At 42.9% G+C, this 26,447-nt stretch overlaps 1 long non-coding RNA gene across 1 annotated transcript in view; it reads left to right on the top strand.

Annotated features, from left to right (window-relative positions):
- The first annotated feature begins 6,130 nt into the window (after positions 1 to 6,130).
- Positions 6,131 to 26,447, top strand: part of LOC127208682 (uncharacterized) — a 51,629-nt gene continuing 31,312 nt past the window's right edge. The window contains exon 1 of the long non-coding RNA XR_007833108.1: positions 6,131 to 6,294. This is a non-coding gene — a long non-coding RNA (uncharacterized LOC127208682). The remainder of the gene's footprint in view (positions 6,295 to 26,447) is intronic.

Raw genomic sequence — 26,447 nt, 5'->3', positions numbered from 1 at the left:
AACCTTCCTAATGCCTCATGTTGTGACGGACTCTCCCCCCACAAAAATTATTTTGTTGCTACATCATAACTGTATTTTGGCTATCGTTATGAATCATAATATAAATGTCTGATATGCCACCCCCAAGGAGTCTTGACCCACAGGTTGAGAACTACTCATATAGACCAAGCTGGACTTGTGGTCTCAGAGCTCTTCCTGCCTCTGTCTCCCAAGTACTGGGATTAAAGGCATATACCAGCACACCCAGCTCCTCATATTTAACTCTAACAAATGTGTTATGAAAACTCATTGCTATTGTTTGGGGAAAAGCTGTGTATCTTGCATATATAGGTATTAACAGGAAGGAAGAAGAAGGCTGTAGCTCAGTGGAGGAGCAATTGCCTCACATGTAGTACATCCTAGGTTCAATCTCCAATCCTGCTTAAAAAAAAAAAAAAGGATGAAATAAATGAAAAACGGTTCTAATTGCTGGTGATCTCTACTCTGACGGTCTGACATAGCATAGCATAAAACCTCTTCCTTACCCTTTTCTGGCTGTTTGTTACCAAAGACATTTTTATTACAATTCCCAACTGTTTTGCTGGGCATAGTGGCATAGACCTTTAATCCTAGCACTTGAGAGATGGTGGATCGCTGTAAGCTCAAGGTTAGCCTGGTCTATCTACATAGCGAGGTCAACACCAGCCAGGGCTACATAGTGGGACCCTGTCTCAAACCAAACAGGAAACTACAACACAACAAGAACAATAACAACCCAACTCCTAACATTTTTTCAAGCTCTACAATGCATTTAGATTACAGGCTACATATGCTATTGAAACTATATAAGCTGCATGAACCATAATCCACCCTTCTTCATCCTTGCCTCTCAGGAAGTGTGCTCCCTAAAACCACCTCCTACAGCAACTCAGGTGTGTTCTCCAGGGTATAAAAGCTTCCTCTTCTACCCGATCATCTGACTGCCCTCTTTTCACCCCAAACTGCTGGCCTGAGAAATCAGTGCTGTCTGTAGAGATCTCTGTGACCTCCGCTGTCTTCCTAAGACTATGGTGTCCAGTTATAAGATGCTGCCATGTGGCATTTCATGGAGGAACAGGCCAGGTTTTTCTATCCAGCCTTGCCCAGCACCTGGTATCCTACCTGGCACACAGTGGGCATTCAGTGACTCCTGTGGGCTGATGTTCAGCAAGGGAGGGTTCAAGGAGGAGTGAAGCAAGTGTGTCCTGAGTTGCCATCTCAGTACCTCAGACAATGCCTTCCGAGGTGGTCATTTTTTCTGTCCTTATTGAGTTCGACATGTTTTCTGAGTTTCCCCCATCTTCCCAAGTCGTGATTTGTGTGCCATGTGTCAATGATCCTGTCCACTAACTGGCTGAGATGTTTGCTATTTTCTGTTGTTTGCCTGAAGGTCTAGCCCAGTGACAGAGGGGTTAGCAAGTGTGAGGTCCTGGGCTTCATCCCGAGTGCCAAGAAAGAAGGAAGAAGAAAAAGGAAAAGCAACTTAACTTTCTATAGCTTTACATAGGATCAATAGAATGTCCTCTGTATTCCAAACAGCTTGTACATACACCTAGAGAGTGGCTATATATAATTTCTCTCTGGAACCTGGATACAACTGAGAGTTAAAAGGGGACACAATAATAAGCCAGAACTAGAAATGGTCCTGACAGACCCAGAAATATGGCCATGTTATTATGATAATCATTATGTGTTGAACCGTGAAGCTGTCCTAGGCTGACGTAAGCCTTGCTTCTCCTTCCTTCCTTTATTGTATGGGAGTGTGCCTGTCACATGATCTGTCTGAAGGACGGATGGTGCCTCTCTGAAAACACTCTTTTGGGGCTAGAAATATAACTCAGTGGTAACGTGCTTGCCTAGCAAGTGAGAGGCCCTAAATTTAACACATACACAGCAATATTCATCTTATTGATTGTGCTCTCTTCAGGGCTCAAATAGTCCCACGCAGTGCCTTTTATGAACTTTGGTTATGAACTAGGGCAAGGAGCTTATTAGATGCTTGTGTGGTGATGATAGTTAATGCTTTCTGGTGGGTCTGTGAGTTCTCTCAATGATTTCTCATAAGTTCTCTACAGTTCTCAAGGTAGACATTAAGAGCCCTATTAAGAGAAAAGATGGGGTTGGAAAGAGCTCTGATCTGAGCCACATTGCTAATTATGCAGCAGAGTCTGGATTGAACGCCAGATTCTGATTCCATACACCACCTCCTTTCTAAATGTGGAAATAGAGCTGCAATCAAGTTTTGGAAAGCACTTAAAATATGTATGTCACACTTATAGGAAAATTCATTGGCTTTGAGTTGCATGTGTGTGTATGCATGCACAGTGTATGCAGAGACCAGAGATTGATGGCACACACATCCTTCATCACTCCCCATCTTGCTTTTAGGGGTAGGTTTTCTCTCCTACTGAGTCTGAGACTTGCTGACTAGGCTGGTTAGGGATCCTCTCTGTCTCTGCCTCCCAGTGCTGGGCTTACAGGCTTTTTCCATGGGGGCTGGGAATGGAACTCAGTCCATCTGCACTGTGCTGTACAGCAAGTATTTTCCCCCGCTGAGCCATCTCCCCAGCCTCCGGCTTTGAGACCTTCAAAAGAAGGTTTATTCAGTTTAGTGTGATTGCAGAATCAGGCCGATGTGGCAGCTATGTGAGCTCAGAAGCGATTAGGGGCTGGTTGGACCAACATGTTGCTTCCTGCTGTCCTTGGTGTTTCCACTTGTTAGGGATTAGGAAGTGCGCAAGACAGCTTCTTTTGTACTTTAACAACTGTGCTACTTACCAGTATCTCATGAGGCAGGCCACTGTGCAGCGGTGAACAGTGGTGTCTGTTTTCTGTCCTTGGCCGCCTTTGGGAGCAAGATTGTACTTGGGAAAAGACGCATCCTGTCTCTGACTCTAGAAAATTCAGTTCTTGGTATTATCATAATTATAAACTGTATTTTGACATGGTGAAACCCATTCTCAATGATTTTTTTTTTGTGTGTGTGAAGAAGAGAAACGTTTAACACTCCTTCCACATTCTCCACTCATCACACGAGGCCTCACTGTGTAGCCTTGGCTGTCCTGGAACTCGCCGTGTAGACCGGGTTGGCCTTGAACTCACAGATTAAAGATAGATGCCACCATGGCTAGTCTAAAACTGTTTTTTTAAAAAAAATCTGAATCATAAGGTATAATGATAGTTACTTATATAATATTGAGCAAACCATCATCTAAGCCAGGTGCATGCATGTAATCAGCATTTGAGAAGCAGAGGCAGGTGGATTGCCCAAGTTCAAGGTTAGTTTAGTCTGCAGAGTGAGTGTCAGGCCAGTCAAATCAATGCATAGTGAGACCCTGTGTCAAGAAGCTATAACAGGGGATGGAGAGATGGCTCAGTGGTTACGATCACTGTCTGCTCTTCCAAAGGACCCGGGTTCAATTCCCAGCCACCACATGGCAGCTTACAACTGTCTGTAATTCCAGTTCCAATGGCTCTGACACCCTCACACTAAAAAAAAAAAAAAAAAAAAAAAAGAAGCTTTAACAGCAGCAGCAGCAACAACAACAACAAAAGAATACCCATCTAATTGAACACAGAATTGTGTCCTTAACAAAAGGGAGGATGGATGGCCCAACAACTAAAATTAGATGCTGTTCAGTCACACAGTAATCTGTTTATTCATTCACTTCTTTATTTATTTGGTTTTTTGAGACAGGGTTTCTCTGTGTCCCCCTGCCTGTCCTGGAACTTGCTCTGTAGACCAGGCTGGCCTCTGCCTCCCTAGTGCTGGGGTTAAAGGTGTGTGCCACCATCCCCCAGACTCACACTTTTCTAAAATATGAAAAAGTCTATAACAAAAAGACAGTTACCTTCTATGGATAAGGGGTAGAGGATATTGTTCAAGGCGACCATATTTGCATGCCAAAGAGCAACGCAAGTAAGCAATGTATGACACTTGGGAAGTTTTGGTTTTTTTTTTGTTTTTGTTTTTTGTTTTTGCCTTAGAAAAGGTTTCTGAAACAATGTACCTTTAAGTATTATATACAAATTTCTCTGCCCTTTCACATCATTCTTACTTAGTGAAATAGGCCACAAGGATGTCACTGGCCAAAGACTGCATCAAATATCAAGTAAATGGTGACTGTACACAAGAGAACTGGGAAGTCCAAATGCTTATGATATGATGTAGGTTAAGCTCTAATGGTTGGTCGACAGGCAGAAGGTGGAATCAAGAGGAAACTGAAAATAAAATTGGCATGATGAGGGATGTATCAGGTGATTAGAACAGTCATCCCTGGTCTCTAAGGTCAGCACATGTAGCTCAGTGGTCAAGCACCCACCGAGCAAGAGCAAGCCCCTGGGTTCCACCCACATCACTGCAGAAATCAAACCCAGCCAACTCAGGCACCCAGCTTCTGTTGGGGAAGACATCCATACCAAAACAAAACTCTGGAATAATTGTGAAGCTGGTTCCTGGAAGAAGAGAATGGGCAAGGTGGGAAGGACTAAGGCCAAGTGTCACTGTTAAGGAAGATGTGAGTGGAGTGAGGGACAAAGATGGAAATTAAAGAATGTCCTAGTCCCTACGTGGCAGGCTGGAGTATGCGAGCAGCGGTGAGTGGTGGGAGATGAATTCTGAGACCTATAGGGAAAAACCAAATCCTAGGGACTTTGTCAGCCATCGTAAAGATCTTATCTTCTACAGTGACTGGAACACTGGTGGGTTTTGACCATATGAGACATGAGCTGACTGTCCTTGAGGGAGGATAGTCCCCCTGTTGTTTTGACAACACGCTGTGTTGATGTCGGTCAGGGAGGCCACTGAAGTATGACTGAGACCACGGATGACAGAAACCATGTAGGTGAAAAGTCAGATTTTTGCTTTCTTTTGAATGCAGAACCACACCAACCACCTTCACTGACAGAATGGATGTAGCAGTGAGAATGAGAGGAACCAAGGAGTTCTTCAATTTGGGATTAAACTGCTGGAAAATGCCTAGTCATCGTGTTGGGGGGGACTGCTGGAAAATGCCTAGTCATCGTGTTGGGGGGGACTGCTGGAAAATGCCTAGTCATCGTGTTGGGGGGGACTGCTGGAAAATGCCTAGTCATCGTGTTGGGGGGGGGGAGCTCCACATCTGAGTATGTGTGGCTAGGTTTCAAATGAAAGATGCTCATTTGTTTCTTCCAGCTGGGTACGTAAAGTGTACAGCTGATGTAGTCATAAAACAGAGTGTGGTGGCTGAGGCAGGAGGACTGCCGTGAGTTCCAGATCAGCCAGAGTTTTACTCCAAAAGGCCTTAGATCTGTGACACACACTTGCAACCCCAGCACTTGGGAGGTGGAGACAGGAGGATCACAGATCTAGGCCAGCCTTAGATACATAGTGAGTTTGAGGCCAAGCTAGGCTTCAAAAAGACCCTCTGTCAAACAACAAGGTGGCGCACGCCTTTAATCTCAGCACTCGGGAGGCAGAGGCAGGTGGGTTGCTGTGACTTCGAGGCCAGCCTGGTTTACAAAGTGAGTCCAGAACAGCCAAGGCTACACAGAGAAACCCGGTTTCAAAAAATAAAACAAAAAAACAAAAAAATCCCCCACAAAACAACAACAAAAAAACCAAAACCAAAAAATGAACCAAAACCAAAAACAACCCTCCCCCCACAAAACCCACAAAACAGAACCAACCAACCAACCAAAACAAACAAACAAACAAAACCAAAAAGACAAACCGATCCCACAAGAAGTCAGAGACCCACTGAACACTTTACACACATTTCAAATGCCAGGCAGAAGTTCTTGGCCAGTGATTCTGGTATCTTAAAAGAAACGTGACCCAAGTGTTTGGGCAAATAATTCTCGACTTCTACTGAGAGAGACACCTGGTGCTCGTTAGCTCTGCCTCGCAGCGCCCTCACTCGCCCCGATGGGACCACGGCGGGATCCGGATAAGAAGGTGCTGTGGTTCGAAGACGGGGCCTTCATCTTCCTAGCCGCCCACCCAGAGGTCATTCTGCTCGCACCTGCCATCCCCAGCGTTCTCACCACTCCCTTACTGGGCAGGGCCTCGGAGCCGCCACCCCGCCTACTGGGGCGGAGGGCGTGGCTTTGTGGCAATGGGCGTGTCCGCGCAGCCGCACACTCCACCTGTGGCTCCGCCTCTGCGCGCCAGAGCCTAGGCGGGAGGGCGGAGCCCGAAGCAGGGAGCGCAGCTGCGGGTGTGTGGAGAACCTAGGAGCGGCGGAGCCGGCGCTCGGAGCCGCGCGGCTGGAACTGGCGGCCGAGACAAAGGCGACGGTGAGTGCGGAGAGGGCCCCACGAAGGCCACGCGGCCCGAGGTGCCAAGTGCAGAGTCGCTGCCCGGAAGGTTGAGGGCGAGCGCGGCCCGGGCCTCGCCGCCGTGCGGACTGGGGCTGCGGGCTTGAGGCTGCGGCTGCGGCTCTAGCTGCGGCGGCTCCATTTTTCAGGTCTGGGCGAGGTCCTCACGCGAGGACTGGGGTATGGTGCTCTTCATTCTCTGTGAGGCCGGCGTCCACGGTAGCCTGCACCTTCTCGACCGGGGAGGCGCTACGGACCCCTCCCCCAGTCCGCAGCCCCGCCGGTCTGGACCGGCGCGGAGCGGCTGGGCTTCTGGACACCGACTCCCGCCCGGCCTGCCGGGGACCCCGGGAGAGGAGGAAGCCCAGCCGCTGCCTCACGGTCGCTGCCGCGACTCTTACAGGTTGTTGCCGTGGGAGCTCGCAGCCGGGGTGGTGAGGATTACTTACGGGTGTGGTAGGTAGCGGCACGCTGACGTCTGGTTTTGAGCTGAGTAGCAGTCCTTGGCCGGCTCATTTCGCGCGGCACCCGGGAATTCCTCTTCAGCAGCAGTGATTGCTGCTGCTAAGCTTTCCTGGAGGAGTTTGGTGGTGATGTGCAGAGCGCAGACGTTCTGGGTCTGGGAGTACTGCTCAGTGGTAGAGAACTTGCCTTGCTTGTAGGAGGCCCTGAGTGGTTCAATCCCCTGTACTCTCGCCCACCACCAAGAGAAAAGGGAAAAAAAAAAAGCTTTATTAAAGGGCCTAGCACATAATACATGCTCAGTAAAATACTGGTACGATGAATGAATCTCAAAACACCACACAAAGTTATTCGTACTGGGAAGATTAGGCACTTACTCTCTTGACTCAGGTGGACTATTGGAGAGAACGCCTATCATGTTTTTGTTCCCCGCCCTGTGTAAACTATTGATAACTATTCAGTCATCATCGCCAGCTTTGCAGACAACATGCTTGAGATGTGGAATTTTGAGAGACGTTGTTTTCAGCTTTCTGTTTCTTAAAAGGCCCTATTTCTCATCATCTTTGAAGATAACGGAGATGATAAGGTGTTTGGGGTGAAATTTGAGGCCTAGCTTTCTGTTTGGTAGGAGTAAAGAAAGAAGTGTATGTGTTTTTGAGGGACTGTGGCATGGTCTCGAATCTCTACGGGGGCGGGAACACGGACGGCACAGGGGACAACACCTAGTGTCGCCCTGGTTGTTAAACATACCAGTTTACTTAAACATGCTCATTAAACACACATGAAGTGCAGAGACCGCTGTCGGATGCTGTTTGTGGAGGGAACATAGCCCAAAATTATTAATCTCTTAAGCTTGAGCATGACGTTCATCCAATGGTATCTAGTGAAGAACTGACTCAAACCTCCAGGGCCATTTTATTTAAAAAAAAAAAGGTGACCTGGTGAGCTTCAGGAAGTGTTCATTCATAGCACTCTACCTGAAAGTTAATAAGTAACTCTTTTAAGGCTAAGATTGTTGGGTTATGGTTTCATTTGTCAGCTTAGTAGAATATGTGTAAGTTTTAAAGTGACAGAAAGAATGGTTTCCACAAGACGGTGTTTTTATTCTCCCCGAACTAGATTTTGATGCAGTGTTTTTATTGATAGTGTGATTCTAGCCCTATTTGAGTAAGGATCTTTGTAGCAACGGTTTCTATATTAAAAATCCTTCCTCTCCAAGAAGAGACTTGATACCCTATGAGCATATACAGGGGGAGGAGGTCCCCCTCAGTCACAGTCGTAGGGGAGGGGAGTAGGGGGAAATGGGAGGGAGGGAGGAATGGGAGGATACAAGGGATGGGGTAACAATTGAGATGTAATATGAATAAATTAAAAATATATATTTAAAAAAATCCGTCCTCTGGTTAGGCCAGCACCTCTGCTCTTCTAGAGGATTGGAGCTAACTAAGTTCCTGACACCCACACTGCATGGCTCACAACTGCCTGTCACAGGCATACGGCACCCTCTTCTGGTTTGCATGGAGCACCCAAATATAGGCAACATAAACACACATTGAGATAATTACAGAACAGTAATTAAAAACAGTTCCCCATAATGGGCAGGGAACATGGGTCAGTTATATGAAGCCCCTCTTTCAATCACCAGCACTACCAACTGGTGTGACAGTGTGAGCCTTACTGCCAGCACCTGTGACAGTGGAGGCAGAGGGTCATGAATTTAAGGCCGTCTTTGGCCAATATGACAAACTTGAGGCCAGCTGAAGCTATGTGAGACTCAGAGAAACCCAGGACAAGATAAATTAATAGCTTTCTTTTTCTTTTTTTCTTTTTGGTTTTTCGGGACAGGGTTTCTCTGTGTAGCCTTGCCTGTCCTAGATTCGCATTGTAGACCAGGTTGTCCTCTAACTCACAGAGATAACAATACCTGCCTTTGCGTCCCCAAGTGCTGGGATTACAGGTGTGTGCCACTGTGCCCAGCCAGTGGCTTTCTTTTGTTTTGGGTATTTTAGCTATTTTACTTTATTTCATTTTTAACAGAACTGGGGATGTGGCTTAGGCAATACGCTTGCCTACCGTGCATGTACCAGTCTCTGGATTCCATCTTTAGTATTAGAAAAGAAAGAGGTTGATGGGTAGAAAGAAGTACTTTTCAGTAATTTTCTTTTGGCTTCTTGTTTACCATTAGAAAACCACACCACTGACTAAATAGTGTCGGCAAGAGAAGAATTGTTAGTAATAATATACGTGGTGCTATTTGAACTTTCTTGCTAGTATTACAACTATGATAAAATTGCGTATCAAAGTGAGGGTGTGGGCTAGGCACTGTGGATCTCTAAGGCCAGCCCACATCCCTAGTTTCAGGCCAGGCCGGACCCTGTCTGAATGGGGGAGGGGAGGGTGTAGGCTGAGGGTATACCTTAGTTGCTAGTTTGTTTAGCATGCATGCAGTCTTGAGCTTGAGCCCCAGCACTGGGTAAGTTGGGTACATTCCTGTAACCCTCGCCCTGGGGAGGTGGAGGTAGAGACAAGAGGATCAGAAAATGTTGAAGATTATCCTCGGTTGCTTATCAAGTTCCAATCCAGCCTAAGCTACATGGGAGCGTATTTCAAAACAAAACCAACAACAAACAGCCCCTTTAAAAAACAAAACAACAACAACAACAAAAAAAACAACTCCCTTCCCTCCCCCCCAAAAAAACCCCAAACCAAACCCAACCTGTAAACACGGAAGACTTATGATGTAGCTTGGTTGATGAGAGTGGTTTCCTAGCATGCATGAAGCCCTGTCTTTAATCAAGGGGTGGTGGTACACTGCAGCCTTACCTCAGGAAGAAAGAGGTGGAGAGTACCGATGCATTTATTATGAACATGATGCTTCTGTTGTCTTTTGTTGATGTTTTTGGGTGAGTTTGAACCAGGGCCTCATGTGTTCCACCTCAGTTGCAGCCATAACCCATTTTTATTTTTATATTTTCATGTATGGCTTAAAAATAGTGAAATTATGTGCCCCATTATGACTTTCTGGTCAACAGCATTGACTTTTTATGGCTGTTCTAGCAGTAGTAAGGTGTTTGATAGAATGTTTTGATTTTAGATATGTAGAGACTCAATCTTCATATTTTTTTTCCCCAGGAATAATATAGGTAACCTCACACATGTTACTGATGGGGAAATCATGATAGTTTTTCAGTCTTTTCTTTCTTTCTCTCTTCCTTTCTTTTCTCTTTCTTTTTTCATATTGTTTTTTTTGAGACAGGGTCTCTCTGTGTTAGCCTTGGCTGCCCTAGACTCGCTTTGTAGACCAGGCTAGCCTCTAACTCACAGAGATCCGCCTGCCTCTGCCTCCCAGAGTACTGGGATTACAGGTATATGCCACTATACTCAGCTCAAAGAACTTTAAAAAAAAAAAAAAAGATTTATTTATTTATTTAATGTGTATGGGTACTTTAGTAGCATGCTAGAAGAGGGCATCAGATCAGCCACCATGTGGTTGCTGGGAATTGAACTCAGGATCTCTGGAAGAAAAGGTGGTGCTCTTAACTACTGAGCCATCTCTCCAGCACATTTCTCTCTCTCTTTAAAAAAAAAAAATTACTTATATATTTTATGTATATCAGTGCTCTATCTGCATATACTCCTGCATGCCACAGTCATGGGATCCTATTTTAGATGGTTGAGAGCCACCATGTGGTTGTTGGGAAGTAAACTCAGGACCTCTGGACAAGCAGCCAGTGTTCTTAGCTGCTGAACCATCTCTAGCCCCCTGTTTTCTCGAGAGTTTTTGTTATTTTGTTTTGTTTTTTTAGATTTTATTTTAGGTGTAAGAATGTTTTGCCTGTATATATGTATGCATACCATGTTTGTGTCTGGTGCTCATGAAGGTCAGATTCCCTGGAACTAGAGTTAGGGATGGTTGTGAGCCAAGCTACCGTGTAGGTGCTGGGAATTGTACCCAGATTCTCCACAAGAGCCACTGGTGTTCTAAACAGCTGAGCCATTTCCTTAGCCCTTAGTTTTTCTTTCTTTCTTTCTTTCTTTCTTTTTTTTTTTTGAATTACACTTGGGCATGGTGGTGCATGCTTGTAATCCCAACACTCGGGGAGGCAGAGGCAGACAGATCTCTGAGTTTGAGGCCAGCCTGGTCTACAAAATGGTTCCAAGGCAGCCAAGGCTATACAGAGAAACCCTGTCTCTTCAAAAAACCAACCCCCCCAAATTACTATTTTTATTTTTAATTATGTGTATTTATGTCTCCAGGTGTGGCATGTGCACATCAGTGAAAGTGCTTGTAGAATCAGAGGAGGTAGTGGAATCCCCTAGAGCTACAGGCAGTTATGAACCACCAGATATGGGTGTTAGGGACCAACCTGGGTTCCTCTGCAAAAGCAGTATGTGCTCTTGACCTTGAGGCATCTCTCCAGCCCTGACAGTTCTTTAAATGTTATATTTTTGAAGAGTTTATGAGGATACACACCACATAGCCTCAGTCTGTAGAATGTGGTAGTGTCTGGTTTGTAAAGTATACTTTACAGTAGTTGTATGGTGAGGAAATCACCTAATGATACATTTTGCAGAATGTCTCCATCATTGAATGATGTTTGACTCCTTCAGAAGTCAAAATTAATGTTCTGCAAAGTCTCTCTCCATCATTACAAGGTAATGAAGATTAACTACTGTTTTTATAGTTAGCTTTTTAATTTAGTCGGCCCTTGTGACTTAACCAGTGCCTGAAATATTTTCTCTTTTTTCTTTTCCTCCTCCTCCTCTTCTTCTCCTCTTCCTTCTCCTCCTCCTCCTCCTCCTTCTCCTCCTCCTCCTCTTCCTCTTCTTTGGTTTTTCAAGACAGGGTTTCTCTGTGTAGCCCTAGTTGTCCTAGAATTCACTTTGTAGACCAGGCTGGCCTGGAACTCACAGATCTGCCTGCCTCTGCCTCTGAGTGCTGGGATTAAAAGCATGTGTTCCCTTTTTATGGCTGTTAGCATTTTTATGGCTACTAGGAGTAACAAAGGAATTAATGAGTACTGGAAAACAGAACTTTCAGATTTTAGACTTACTGACTGTTCACTTTTTCACTGTAGTTGTGTTTTAGGACCAACCAACCAACCAAACAAACAAAAAACAAAAACAAAACAAAACAAAAATTCCAGCAACCCCTCAGATTTTAGTGGTAGAGAGTTGTGATAGTTTTAGGATGCTTATTTCTTATAGGAAGTCATTTGATGACATGCCATGGCATCCTAATGTTACAAGAAACCTTAGGGTAAATGTTACAGAGCCAGCAAATAACATTGAAGATGAGCTGTGATGATATCTGATACAGCATGGTTCTTGCTCGAGGACGGCTGCTCGCCCTTGACCAGCTGGAGATCCACCAGAGTGTGGTCTACTTACTTCTCCATGGCCAGTGGAAGGAGGACTCTTGATTATGTAGTAATTCCCTACAGAGATCTGAACCTAGCAATTGCTACTCAGTAGATTTTTTTCTGGTTGCTTTTGAGCCTGCGGCTCCTTCCTGTCTGAGAGCTCCAGGTGGACAGCCACCTGGGCCAGTAGATCACTGTGGCTGGAACTGCAGCTTGTGTAGGGCGGAGGTGTCCTTGTGACTTATGCTGTTTGCATTTCTTCTGTAAGTGTGAGCAATGGTCAGAAAGGAAAGGTGAGGGTCATAAGGCCAGAGGGTGAACTGTACTGTCTGAACGTGTCTGTGTGCGCGTGTGCATGCATGTGCATGTGAGACAACAGGGAGAAAGGAAGAAGGGCAGGAGGTGGAGAAAGTAGTGGATAAACAGATACAATTTCTTGTCAGAAAGTAGTTATTGAATATAGATATGTCTGGTGCTAGAGAGATACAGTTCACCAGCACTTGCTGCTTTCCAGAGGACCCTGATTTGATTCCCAGCACCCACATGGTAGCTAGTAACTGTCTGTAACTCCAGTTCCAGGGGAATGAGATGCTCTACCCTCTTCTGCTCTCTGAAGGCAATTCACGCACGCACGCATGCACGCACGCGCGTGCACGCACATACACGCAGGTAAAATGCCCATATGTGTGAAAATAAAAGCAAGTAAATCTAAAAAAATATTAAATATAGATGTAGATGATGGAGAGTTATTTGATGGGTAGAGAATTTCTGTTCTGCAGATGAATAGCTCACAGTGTGATTGCTTGAATGCTGTGAATGGTTAAGATGCTAGCTATGTATTTTATCAGTGAAAAGTTAAAGTCTAAGAAATGTTTGTATATACATATTTTTAAAAAATAAATACTTCAGACTTATTGACAACAGCATTGAGACCTTGCCAAGAAAATAAGAATTCATAATTTTTGGTATATTTAAAAGTACTAAAAGTTTTCAAAGTATTAACCTGGAGTTTTTATTTGAGGATAAGTCAAGGCAGGATTTTTTTTTTTTTTAAAGGCAGGATGATCTTATTTATAACTGTTGGAATATTTGAAATACTGAAGTGTTGGTGGAGGATTTTTTCTTTAAGTAATTAGTTCTTGAGAATTCTGTACAATTGAGTTTTGACCTTATTCAGTCCTTCTCTCAACTCCCATGCTTACTCCCTTCCTAACCAACCAACTTTGTGTCCTCCTTTTTTTCTCCTCCCCACCTATCAGGTCTAATTTGGCTTGCCCATGTATTCATAGGTGTATGACCTTCTGGAGTGTGGCCGTCTGACCAGTGACAACACTGTTCGTGTTCACCTCCCCTCTCCATGCTGGGATTTAGACTAGTTTGAGCTTGCACTGGCATTAATGTATGCTATGAGAATGCTGTGAGTTCATGTGTGCAGCTGCCCACTTGTGTCTGTGGACAGTGTTTCCTTGTGTTCACTTAACACCTCTGGCTCTTAGTGTTCTAAAATGATCCCTGAGCCTTGGAGGCGAGGGTATAGTATAGATGTTTCATGTAGGGCTGAGCATTTTGCAGCCTCTTACTCTCTCTCTCTCTCTCTTTTTTTTTTTTTTTGGTTTTTTGAGACAGGGTTTCTCTGTGTAGCCTTGGCCATCCTGGACTCACTTTGTAGACCAGGCTGGCCTCAAACTCACAGCGATCCGCCTGCCTCTGCCTCCCAAGTGCTGGGATTAAAGGCATGCGCCACCACGCCCGGCTTTTTTTTTTTCGGTTTTTTTTTTTTTTTTAAATTTTTTTGCCTCTTACTCTCTTACCTTAGTCACTTGTGGGCCTCTGTGTTAATTACCATCATCAGAGAAGCAAATAGAGTCTTCTCTGATGAGAGCCAAGAGATGCGTTAATGTATAGATAGACATAACAATATGTCACTAGGGGTCAGTTTAATGTTTTGTCCATTTAGCAGAATAATAGTGGTAGGTTCTGCTCTAGAGCCTATGAGCAGCCTCCGGTTCTTGGCCCAATAATGGTCCCAGGTGCGGGTTTCATCTTATGGAGTGGGGCTTATATCCTGTTAAAAAGTGGTCAGTTATTCCCATGATGTTTATGCCACTATTGCATCAATGGTCATGTCTTGCTAGAACTGTTGTTTTAGTTTGTGAGATTCACAGCTGGTGAGATTGATGATCACTTTTCTTCTCCAGTAGCATGCATAGCACCTTCTGGAATTATGAAAACTAGCCAGTAGTGATGAGACTTCCAGGTTAGGTTAGGACCAGCTTAATATCTCTATGTTCTATGACTCAAGTGCATAGCATCAGCAGCAATAAGGCCTTCACATCAAGCTCTGGAGGGTAACCAACAGCATTGTCAATAGCCTGTCGTGTTTAGGGGCCTCTGGGACCTTCCTTGCCAACACCTTCAGAAGAGGAGTTCATTCCTAGCACTGGGCTCTTCATTTGTTAGCTTGTGGTGTCTAGTAGAAGTAGTGCTGTTCAGTTTTAGGGTGACTCTATTTTAACCTACACACACTGTATGTAAGTATGTATGTATATATGTATGAGGAAATTTCTACAGTAATAGGTAGGCTTCTATAGGGCTGTTTGGAAAGGTCGTTTCTTTCTCTCCATTTCCCCTTCCAAGCCCCACTTCAGTTTAACCCTTCTTGTTCTGTTGACCCCTTTAAACCTTTATACAGCTGTTTTCAAGGCATTTAAGGGTTTTGTATCTGTTAGGAGGGCATTAGTTCATTTTTTGTAAGAGTGATTTTTAGATTTAGAACACATTTCTCAGTTGAAAGTCCTAAAATACTTAAGAGCATGGCATAGTGTTGCCTATGGTATTTGTATAGATTGTAACAGTTTATTATAATAGCATTATTACAAAACATTTCTGTTATTTATTTATTTATTTATTTTGTAATTTTCGAGACAGGGTCTCTCTGTGTAGCCCTGGCTATCCTGAATTTGCTTTGTAGACCAGGCTGGCCTTGAATTTACAAAGATCCGCCTGCCTCTGCCTCCTGAGTGCTGGGATTAAAGGCATATACCACCACACTAGGCCTGTTACTATGTTTTTAAATCTCAGTTTTTGTTTTTTAAATCATGAAAATGCTTAGTTATTTGCTAAGGATGAGTCTAGGACATTTTGCTGATTTTTAAAAAATGTTTTATGCTTATTGGCATTTTGCCTGTATGTATATCAGTGTGAGGGTTTCTAGAGTTAGAGACAGGTCTGAGCTGCCATGTGGGTGCTGGAAATTGAACCCAGGCCCCATACAAAAGAGCAGCTAGTGCTCTAAACTGCCAAGCATTTTGTCAGCCCTCTTGGAGGATTTTAAAAACAATTGAAAGTATATATTTTTGATTTCTTTTCTTTTTTTTTTTTTTTTTTTTTTTTTTTTAAGATTTATTTATTATTGATACAGTGGTCTACATCTACACCTGCAGGCCAGAAGAGGGCATCAGATCACATCATAGATGGTTGTGAGCCACCATGTGGTTGCTGGGAATTGAACTCAGGACCTCTGGAAGATCAGTCAGTGTTCTTAACCTGTAGATTGATTGATTCATTTATTTTTGGAGACAGGTCTCATGGTGCCCAAGGCTGGATTACAGCTGCCTGTGTAGCTGAGGATGACGTAGAATTTCTGATCCTCCTAACAGAGGTTAGCTGAAACTTGTCTGTTGTTCCACCTGAAGTGTCCAGTTTCAGTAATAAGTAATCTTTGCCTGAAACTGTAGTACTTAGAACTATGTATGTAGTTAAAAATGGATTATGAGCTGGGAGTGGTGGCACATACCTGTAATCCCAGCACTTGGAGGCAGAGGCAGGCAGATCTCTTTGAGTTCGAGGCCAGCCTGGTTTACAAATTGAGTCCAGGACAGCCAGGGCTACACAGAGAAATCTTGTCTTGAAAACAAACAAACAAACAAACAAACAAATAAATGGATTATGGTAAAACACCCCTTTTCCTAGAAAGTGCTACATGAGTTCACATTAAATCTGATGCTGTTATTTTACAGGGATTATATGAACCTTGAGTAGTTTCATTTACTGATCTAGAAATTCATGCAATGATTTCTTATGACATTATGTATACCAAAGTACAAAATTATTTTTGGTTTATTTGGTTTATCAAGTAATCTACTTTGACTTTATTTTTCTTTTCAGTGCTGGGGATGGACCCCAGGGAGCCCCAGGTGTTAAGTAACTGCTTACTGTTGCGCTGCACCTCAGTCTTCTACTGGGACCTTTTGTGTAGGAAAACAGAATGTGTGTGCTTCTGTCCAGCACTGTGTGTGCTCCACACCTCCTGCTGTGGGAGACTACAGGTCTCCGTGCAGCTGCTCTGCTCAGTGATGGTTACTGATAACGGTGTAAGTGGACGCAGGGGTTCTCACTGTGCCATCAAGCCTTCCCTGCAGATTCCTTCTCTAGGTCTTGTGCCGGTCATGTAGCTTTCCTAGTCACTTAAATAATAAAGTCTGCTAGTGTCTGTCAGCACTCGTCTTATTTTAGTTCTTTTTCTTTTTCTTTCTCTTTCTTTCTTTCTTTCTTTCTTTCTTTCTTTCTTTCTTTTTCTTTCTTCTTTCTTTCTTTTCTTTCTTCTCTTTCTTTTTTCTTCTTCTTTCTCTTCTTTCTTCTCTCCTCTTCTCTCTTTCTCATCTCTTCTCTTTCATCTTTCTTTTGAGACAGCTTATCATTATGTAGTTCTGGCTGGAACTTGGCTATGTGCACCAGGCTGGACTCATAGAGATCTGCTTGTTTCTGCCTCCTGAGTGGTGTGATTGAAGACGAGTGCCATCTCACCTGGTAGTTTTCTTTTTTGTTTGTTTCTTTGTTTTATAAATAATACTGTCAATTTTTTAGTAGGGGTGTCTTCCCCTGTTTAGAGATTGAGGATAAGATGAGGTTTTGAGTGGTTAGTTCAACTGTTAGCTGCCATTTTTGTTGAATAGGTTGTTAGATGAATCCTTCCAGAAACACTGTGAGTGGTGTTCTTGGGTGTTCATGCCTGGGAAGCACCATCTCCCGTGGTGCTAGTATTCTGGCTCAGTGTGCTTAACATAGGCTCATTTTGCTCAAGGAGAAGTTTATCTTAGCCTTTAAGTTAGCTTAATAGCATGTTACTAGAACTAAACACAGTACATTAAAATGACTTTATAATACAGCATAGCTATCAGCATTTTCCTGGGGCCTCAACATCCTTCTCAACTCCTGTCTAATAATGCCATTTTCAGGGTACTAATGTGTATGTGTGATTCATGGTCCACTTCTTCTCCTTTTAAAAAATTTTTTCTTTGAAAATTTTTCTAAGATTTATTTATTATGTATACAGTGCTCTGCCTGCTTGTGTGCCTCCATGACAGAAGAGGGCATTTGATCCCAGTATAAATTGTTGTGAGGTGCCATGTGGTTGCTGGGAATTGAACTCAGGACCTCTGGAAGAATAGTCAGTGCTCTTAACCTCTGAACCATCTCTCTAGCTCCCCGCTCCCCCCTCTCCCCAGGTCCACTTCTGGTAGAGTCATTTTGCTGTTAAGTTTCTTTTCTCCATAACCCCTCTTGAGTATTCTTTGTCTGGTTTGAACCCAAGGTATTCACTTTTCTGGTCTCTTTAACTCATCCTTCCATCACTGCATTCATCTGAACGCCTGTCACCCATAGCTTCTACAGCAGTTTTTTTTTTTTTTTTTTTACCCTGACTGTGCCCAAGTCTTCTCAGATACTCCCACTGGCCTCAATAACCTTACATGTTCTCTTAGTCTGTAATCTCACTGCTTTCCCCTGGTTCAGTGCTTTCTTTCTCCTGAATGACTGTTTACACCTCGTTCGTCATCTCTTGCACCCCCCCCCCCTTTTTTTTTCCGTTTCCAGCTGATGACCTAGTTTCTTGTAAACTCAGAATGAAAGCAATCAGAAAACATTTCCTGGGCATCTTACATCTCTACTCATGCCTTATGCATCTTCTGTTTCTGTTCTCACCCTTGGTTTTGTTCATTTTCTCTGGTCAAGGATATTAATTGCTCCAGTCTTCCTCTCACTCAGCATGTACCTTTGTCCTATTTCTACTGGATCACTCTTAACTAATCATATATAGATAAAGATGAAAAATCTCCCATCTTCTAAAAAGTCTTCCTCAACAACATGTTCATCTCTTTCCTTAGTTACTGTTCTAAAAAGGTTGTGTTTTAGCTGAGCGGTGGTGACACACGCACACACCTTTAATCCAAGCACTAGGAAGGCAGAGGCAGGTGGATCTCCGAGTTCGAGGCTAGCCTGGTCTACATAGTGAGTTCCAGGACAGCCAAGGCTGCACAGAGAAACCCTGCCTCAAAAAAAAGTTATGTTTTTTTGGTTATCAGTTAGTTATTACTTGTCTGTTCAGCTCCTATCTATTCAGTCTACCATAGCTGTACTTCGGAGGTAGATTCCCTAGTCAGTTGTCCATACTCATTTCAGTTGAGCTAGCAGCATTTGGCTTGACTGATAATTACATCTTTGAAACCTTTCTCCCCTTTGCTTTTCAGATACTGTGTTCTCAGTTTCTTCTTCTGCTTCTTTTCTGTTGCTCCAGAGTTTTTTAAAAAAGGAGGCAGTGTTCCCAGGGTCTGTGTTTAGACCTCTGCTGTATTTATATTTAGTCTCTGTGATCTCATCCTATCTAGTGAGAATTACCATGTATTTCAGGCTTAGAATTTTATCTTTAGTCTGAATCTTTTTCTAACGTCCAGTCTTGTAGATCCATCTGCCTAATCAACATTTTCAGCTAGATATCTAATAGGTTCCTATTAACAAAAAAACCACAGCTGAATTCCTTCTCCAGTCTTGTAGATCCATCTGCCTAATCAACATTTTCAGCTAGATATCTAATAGGTTCCTATTAACAAAAAAACCACAGCTGAATTCATTCTCCGGCTGCTCTTCCTCTAGTCCTTGTTTCCATTCCAGTCTTCCTCACCTGGCTCACTGTCAGCTCCTGTTGCTGAAAACCTAGCCGACCTTCTTGATACTCCACATTAAAATAAGGTGTCATGAAAACATATGCTTTTATGTATCTTAAAGGCTAGGTTAAGAACAAATGCAGGGCCTCTAGGGATACGCAGCTCGGTGGCTGTGCTTGCTGAGCATGTGCAAAGGCCCAGTGTTTTATCCCAAAAAAACAGGCACAGAGACGCTCAAAAATAAATCCACCCATTTTCCCATCCTCAAGTCCTGTCGTCCTCTTACTGTTTCTCTGTTCTGTCTCCAGCAGAGCAACCAGGTCAGGCTTGTAAAGTGGAAGTCAGTTATTTTACTTCTACCTTCAAGAGCCCTTTTTGCTGTTCCAGTTTCCTTTCTGTTGCTATGATAACATTTGGACCAGAGGTAACTTGGGAGGAGGAAAGAATTTATTTGGCTTATACTTCCAGGTCATAGTACATCATTGAGGGGAGTTAAGGCGGAAACTCAAGCAGGAGCTGGTAAATTAGCCAGAGAGTTGCTTTTGGACAGTGTTTTATCACAGAACAGAGCAAATTGCAGCAGGTGGCTGTCTATGTTATAGAAAATGAAAACCAGAGTTACTGCTGTGCTTGTGAGATCCTCCGTTGTTTGTATTGTCCTGAGCTCAAGTTCTGGCTTTTCCTGGGCAGACTGGACTCTGCTCCGTAGTCTTCTTTGAAGTCCTTGCCCCTAGTGTACAGTTGTGTTGTCTGTGCCCCTAGGGATGCAACTTTGCCTCATTCCCTGGACTGAATCTCAGTACTTGGCAGTGGATGGCTGTGGAGGTGCTCGCATTTGCTAAATGAGCGTGTGGAGCTGGTGCAGTGCACATATGTTTCTGTAGCTGAAAGTGTTTATAGTTCTATACAGAATTAATGGAAATAAGAAAGATGCAGGAAGAAAAAGTAACTGAAATTAATTATTTTTAATATGGAAAGTGGAAACACACTGAAATAAATAGTAAGGGGCAGTAAAATTGAAGAGAACTCTGGGGCAAGGAAAGACAGAGACGGAAATGTGGTCTGAAAGGAGGTGACAACACTTAAAAGTTTGTTTTGTCACAGAGAAACCTTGTCTCGAAAAGCCAAAAAAAAAAAAAAAAAAAAAAAAGTTTCGTTTTGTTTCAGTTTATTTTTTGAGACATGGTCTCACACTCAGTAACTGTGGCTGTCCTGGAACTCACTATGTAGGCCAGGGTGGCCTTAAACTCAGAGATCCTCCTGCCTCTGCCTCCCAAGTGCTAAAATGAAACAAGCCACTGTGCCTGGCTCCACTTAAAACTTTTTGAGGGTGCCTACTCCATATTTCTCTTTAAGATAACAATCCTTGAAGGCTGAGTGTTGGTGACTTACATGGACTTACACACTCCTGCTTTGGCTCTGTCGTACCTTGCTTTTTACTAGAGCTGTAGGTTAAAATGAGATTGAAAGCCAAACATTTTTCTTTTACTAAGCCTTTGTTAAAGACAAACAATTATTGTTACTTACAGAACTTGGCAGTATTCTTTTGCATATGCTTGTACATAATCCAGAGGTTAACCTCTAGGTGTGGTTCCTTGAGCTTCTCCCTGCTCCCTCCTTTTGAGACAGAATCTGACTGGGACCTGGGGCATTGCAGATCAGCCAGGTTGGCTGTCCGTGCCTGTGCTGGGGTTGCAGGGAGGGTTACTGCGTGGGCGTTATGCTGGGGATTGATCTCAGGTCCTGGTGGCCAACACTTGATTGAACTTCCTTACCAGCTCAAACAGTTCTCAGAGTTTTAGGGGGGAATTTCAGGGCACAAAAATTGGTAACTATCGTGTCCTTGCAGACTGTACTTCCTGTTTACTCCTCTCTCAAAAGCAGAGCTGGGGGCATGAGGGTGGAGTGCTGGTGTGTCACATAAATACCCTGTATTTCCATGGTATATTAGCTACAGTAATGCATGTCACTATTTTGAGTAGTATTTAGTGTATGGGTGTACATATTTGTGCTCTTAAGTGAAAAATTCTGGGATGTACATGAGGGCTTTTGTTCTTGTGATGCCGCAGGCTAGAACAGTGGCCTCACATGCACTGCCGTCATGCTACTGACTGAAGTTTAAGTCAGCCCTGAGAAGAGAATGCCTGTGAGTTAATTATATGCAAGTTTTTAGAGTTTTGCTGAGACAAGAATTCTTATTTAACTTTCCACCCCAAGCTATAAGCATCATTTCCTGTTGATTAAAGCAACTTTTTAGGTAGAATTTTGAAAAAAGTGGCATAGAAATTACCAAATGAATAATTGTAAAATTAGAAATTATTCTCTTATCTGGCCTAAACATTTTTGCATTTTTATTTAATATGTAATTTACCTTTTTATTGATTTGTTTTATGGGACTAGTATGTGGACATAATCTAGACTTGAATTTTATGGTCATGTGAAGTAGATTTAGGTATGCTTTTGTATAAATATGTACATACAGTTTAAGCTTACATGTCTAGCACTCTTAACTCCTAAGCAACAATAATCATAAAAATCAGATTTTTGTATTTTATTTCACATTAAAAGGAACATAACCAGGCTGGACGTGGGGTGCATGTCTTTAATCCCAGCCCTCAGGATCGCTGAGTTTGAGGTCAGCCTGGTCTACAAAGCAAGTCCAGGACAGTCAAGGCTCTGTTATACAGAGACCACCCCCCCCCCCAAAAAAAAAGAGAAAAAGAAAAGAAACAACCTACATATGTATTTGTTATTGTATTTGAGAGTCTTTCTGTTTAGCTTGGTCTAGCCTCAAATTTAGCATCTTCCTGCCTCGGCCCCAAGTGCTGAGATTATAAGTATATATCACCACACTGGCTCTTTCATAATTAAAAAATTATATTTAAGCCAGATGTAGTGGCACATATGTGACCTTTAATCCCAGCACTTATGAGGCAGAGGCAGGTGAGTTTGAGGCCAGCTGGGTTTACATAGTGATTTCCAGGACAACCAAAGCTACATAGTGAGATCCTGTCTCAAAAACAAAACAAAACAAAACCCAAAGTGTATATTTATTATTTTTAAATTATGTGTGTGTGTTTGGGTGTGTTTGCGTGTTTCTATGTGCATATGAGCATGGATGCATTTACCCATGGAGCCTGGAAGAGGGTGTCAGTTCCCCTTGACCTGAAGTTATGAGTGGTAGTGATCTGCTTTCATGGGTGCTGGAAAACTACCTTTGATTGCAGGTACACTGTTACAATTTGGGGGAGGGGGTTTCAAGATAGGTTTTCTCTATGTAGCCCTGGCTGCCCTGGAACTCGCTCTGTAGACAAGGCTGGCCTCAAACTCTGAGAGATTCACCTGCCTCTGCCTCAAGAGCTCTGGGACTAAAGGCATGTGCCACCACTGCCCAGCATCTACTAGAAGAAAAATTTTTTAAAGGTCTCTTTTTTTAAAAAAAAAAGACGTATTTATTATGTACACAATGCTCTGCTTGTATGTACACCTGCAGGCCAGAAGAGGTCATCAGATCACAAAGTAGATGGTTGTGAGCCACCATGTGGTTGCTGGGAATTGAACTCAGGACCTCTGGAAGATCAGTCAGTGCTCTTAACTTCTGAGCCATCTCTCTAGCCCCCTGTTACAAATTTTAATACATATTTTAATGTCAAAGTAACTTTGAATGACACACTAGAATGGTTTGGTTAAAGCTAAAGGATCCATTTATTTTATGGACTAGGTTATCTTTATTAGAATCCAGCATTGATCTACTTGAGTTTATATGTGAAATACTGCCCTAGGATTAATGCAGTCCATATTCATCAACTTGTGCATAAAAAAATTACTCTGTGTGTGTGCATATGTCTACACAAATGCTATGGCACTCCTGTGGACATGAGAGTAGACCTGACTTAATTTCTTAACTGTATCCTGAATTTCTTCTTTATCCCAGTGCTAATTGTACAATGCCCCTGAGAGTTTGTTGGTTTTGTGACTGATCAGTCTATTCAGATTATTTCTCTGTAGTGAAAGAAGTCCATCTGAGCCACTGTGCTGTGTGCAACTCCCTGCCCCTTCCTTCTGTAATGAACACTCTACTTCAGCATTTTGATTTGAGTTGGTTTTGCCTGTCAGCTATCTAAATGCTACAGACATTTCCTGCTACTCTCTGATGTCTCCCAGTCAGTGTTACCAAGTCAGTAGATGATTTCCTGTCAGTTCTCAGGTGCTCACAGCTTCTCCTACCATATTTTTCGGACCATAAGACACATTTCCCCACCCCCACCCCCAAAAGTCGGGGGGTGGTTGTTAGAGTGTGCCTTATGGTCCGATTGCTGTTTTTGCTGTTTTTCTTGTTTTACTGCTCTAAAAACTAGGTCTGTCTTAGGGTCAGGTGAGTTTTGTAGTCCAAAAAATATGGTATGTTTCCAACCTCCTGGTTCTAGAGACTCTGCTCCTGTCATAGTGAATTTATTGTTTAGCAGTTGAACTTTGTTGACTGAGAGGGTTGCTGGCATTTGTTCTGCCACATTTACTTTACTTAATTTATTATCCCTTAACCCAAATTGTTCATTAATGCACAGTACCAAGTAAATAACTGTTTTATAAAGAACATCAGAAAATATAAACCAAAGGAAAAGGCTTGAATCTCCACCCTAACATTACAGGGGGTGATTTTTGGTTTTTCAAGACTGGGTTTCTCTGTGTAACAGCTCTGGCTGTCCTGGAACTTGCTCTGTAGACCAGGCTGGCCTCGAACTCAAAGAGATCCACTTGCCTCTGCCTCCCGAGTGCTGGGATTAAAGGTGTGTGCCACCATGCCTAGCTACAGGGGGTGATTTTTGATGAATTGCTTTTCAATAAAGGCGATAAATATTTCTCACAAAAGTAAGATTCTATTACATCTCACTCTAGCAGATGTTGCCACCATGAAAGCATTGCTTTTTATTCAGTGAGAGAGGATCTATTGGAAAGGGGAACTTAATATTGGACAAGGGTAACGCTGCAAGTTGTGGTGCAGAGTAGTGTTAGGCCTAGCTGGGTGGTGCACACCTGTAACTCAGCACCTGGGGGGCTGAGACAGGAGGGTCAAGAGTGGGAAAGGAGGTGAAGCTGGGCCACCTGTGAAGAGCTGGGTAGGACTCAGAGTGTGTGTGTTTCATGTATGGAGTGTGGAGTGAGTGTGGAGATGTGGTCAAGAGCCTCCGTGGCCTAATCATAATGGGCTTGGTCATCCCTGGAGTGGCCTGTGTCTATTGGCTCAATAGTGAAGATAAGGAAAAAAGAATTGCCTGAGTTGCTTTCATGGGGTGAGATAGTCATGTCTCTGGAGTCAGTTTCTATTATGTGTCCAGGGACATGGAGAACATTAAAGAAAGCATTTTTCTGACTCATGGAAAACCCTCACCTGTGGTCATCTGTTCCTGCTAGAAGGCTATGCTGCATATTATGTCGCAGGTGAATGTTATGTAATGCTGAATAAAAATGAAAGAGAGCCTTTAAAAAGAGTATGGGGCAGTGTGGGCTACATAATGAGACCCTGTCTTGGTGTTCTCATGCCTCTTGTATTTTTGGACAGTAGAATGTGGCAAGTCACCTCACGACAATAATTACTTAAGTAGCAATTTTTTTTCTCCTTAAGGACATTCTTACTGTCATACAGTGGCTATGATTCCATATACAGTAGAATTACTTTAATAAAATAAAAGTTGTAGGATAAATTCATATGTTTTTGTTTGCCTTGTTTGGTGCTGCCTTAAGGTTAAACTAATTATAGTGGTTCTATGAGATGACTTAGTAGGCAGGGGTGCTTGCTGCCAAGCTCATGACCCATGTTTGATGCATGGGACTCACATAGAGGAAGGAGAGAACCACTTCTTACAAAGTGCCTTCTCATTTTCAAATTTGCACCATGGCACATATAGTAAGTAAGTAAATAAATGTGACAAAAAAGGTAATTTTAGAAAAAGCACTCCTTGGAACACTCTAGTAGCATTTTGCTCATGGTAGGCAAGCACTCTACCATTGAGTCATACATTTTCAGCCTCAAAGATGTGTTCAGTTAAAGGCGTACAACTAAGTCTGTGTTAAATAAGAGAAATTTATCTACAGTTGACAATTTCATTAGTTACTGATGTACTTTTTATGTAAGGTGTTCTTAGGAAAAAGTTTAGCATGTAAGAATTGTTACATTAGCAGCGGGGAGAGGCGGCACACGCCTATAATCCCAGCACTCAGGAGGGAGAGGCAGGCAGATCTCTGTGAGTTTGAGGCCAGCCAAGACTACATAGAGAAACCCTGTCTCCAAAAACAACAACAAAAAAAGAATTGTCACATTACAGTTTGATTTCATTTTTATTTCATACATGTAAAAGTACTTTTGGGCTGGGCAATGGTGATGCATACCTTTAATCCCAGACCTTGGAGGCAGAGACAGACTGATCTCTGAGTTTGAGGCCAGCCTGTCTACATAGTGAGTTCTAGGACAGCCAGAGTTACATAGAGGAACCTTGACTTTCTGTTTTTTTTTTTTTTTTTTTAATTTTAACCTTGACTTTCTGAAAAAAGTACTTGTGGGAGAGTTACATGTGTGTGTGTGTTACTTTCAGAAAACCACGGTCCCAGTCTTGATGGTTACATCTTCAAGTAGCAGTGGTTACAGCTATCCAAGAGCCCATAGGCTTGTACAGTTTAAGTGACCAGTCTTTTACCAGAGTGATGGATTACTTAGAATGAGCTCCTAATTTCTTGCTTTGGTTTTATGTGCCCTGACCCTGTCTTATTACAGCATGTTCACAGGCTCCTGTAGTCTGTCTCTTCTGTAGCCATTTTCTTAACTTAGTGCTGTATGGATGTTGCTCAAACTACCTCTTATGTGGTAAAGAAAAATAAAAAGTAGTATTGTTGATGTGGCTTTTTCTACTGAGAAATAGTGCATTTATTGTGTGAGGTAAGGACTGACAGTCCACTGAGAATGTCCTTAAAAACATGGCATTGTAAACAGATATGCAACTGTGCCCAATGGAAGGCACAAAGTGAATCTTTAGATAAATTTAAGAAAAATGTTGAGTTTTTCCATACTTTATGATGCTTTAAATACTTTTTATTTTATTTTTTAATTAATTTATTTTTTTAAGATTTATTTATTATGTATACAGTGTCTGCCTGCATGTACACCTGCTCGCCAGAAGAGGGCACCCGATTATAGATGGTTGTGAGCCATCATGTGGTTGCTGGGAATTGAACTCAGGACATTTGGAAGAGCAACCAGTGCTCTTAACCTCTGAGCCATCGCTCCAGTCCTAAAATACTTTTTAAAAAGATTTATTTATTATTATGTATACAATGCTCTGCCTGCATGTACACCTGCACTCCAGAAGAGGGC

The sequence above is a fragment of the Acomys russatus genome, chromosome 25 (genome assembly GCF_903995435.1).
Source record: "Acomys russatus chromosome 25, mAcoRus1.1, whole genome shotgun sequence".
Classification (NCBI taxonomy): domain Eukaryota; kingdom Metazoa; phylum Chordata; class Mammalia; order Rodentia; family Muridae; genus Acomys; species Acomys russatus.
The sequence above is the reverse complement of the archived record's forward strand: the minus strand, read 5'-3'. Positions and strand labels throughout refer to the sequence as shown.